A 750-nucleotide genomic window follows, 5' to 3' on the forward strand; every position below is an offset into this window, starting at 1 on the left:
GGCCATGGAAGCCCAACAGTACTGACCGGCCACCGTCCGCCGTGTCATACTCAGCTCATAGGCCTCACTGGATGCGGATATGGAGGGGCATGTGATCAGCACACGGCACTCCCGGCCTTATGCCAGTTTTCGAGACCGGAGCCGCTACAGCTCTATCAAGTAGCTCCTCAGTTTGCCTCACAAGGGCTAAGTGGTCCCCGCTTACCAACAGCGCCCGGCAGCCCGGATGGTCACCCATCCAAGTGCCATCCCAGCCCGACAGCGTTTAACTTCGGTGATCTGACGGGAACCGGTGTTACCACTGCGGAAAGTCCGTTGGCAATGGTATAGAGAAGGAACAGGGAGTAGATAAGGATGAGATGGGAAATATGGTGCTGCGAGAAGAATCTGAAAGACCACTTGCAGATTTAAGCCGAAACGTCAACCTTAGAGTAAATGACATTCCTTAGAATTGTTGAGATTCTTGGAAGCGTCAGCCAGCCACGACAAAACCATTCCGTGCACGATATATGACACTGACGAAATACCCCCAGACTTCAGGGAATCAGGTATTGACTTGTGATAAATTTTCCATCCTTAGTGACGTATGTAGAAACCGTTCATCGTCAGTTGCTCCAGTGGGATACTGAACCACAGGGATACGAATACACTTTCCTATACGTCCACAGTAGACTGAATTTGCAGATTGAGCGAAGCACTAATGAGTTCGGGACTTAGCGAAGGCGGCAGAGCAATATAGCAGTTCCATAT

General features: G+C 50.5%; 1 pseudogene; it reads right to left on the reverse strand.

Annotated features, from left to right (window-relative positions):
- Positions 1-202: 202 nt before the first annotated feature.
- Positions 203-320, reverse strand: LOC126104522 (5S ribosomal RNA; annotated as a pseudogene).
- Positions 321-750: the final 430 nt, after the last annotated feature.

The sequence above is a fragment of the Schistocerca cancellata genome, chromosome 1 (assembly GCF_023864275.1).
Source record: "Schistocerca cancellata isolate TAMUIC-IGC-003103 chromosome 1, iqSchCanc2.1, whole genome shotgun sequence".
Lineage (NCBI taxonomy): Eukaryota > Metazoa > Arthropoda > Insecta > Orthoptera > Acrididae > Schistocerca > Schistocerca cancellata.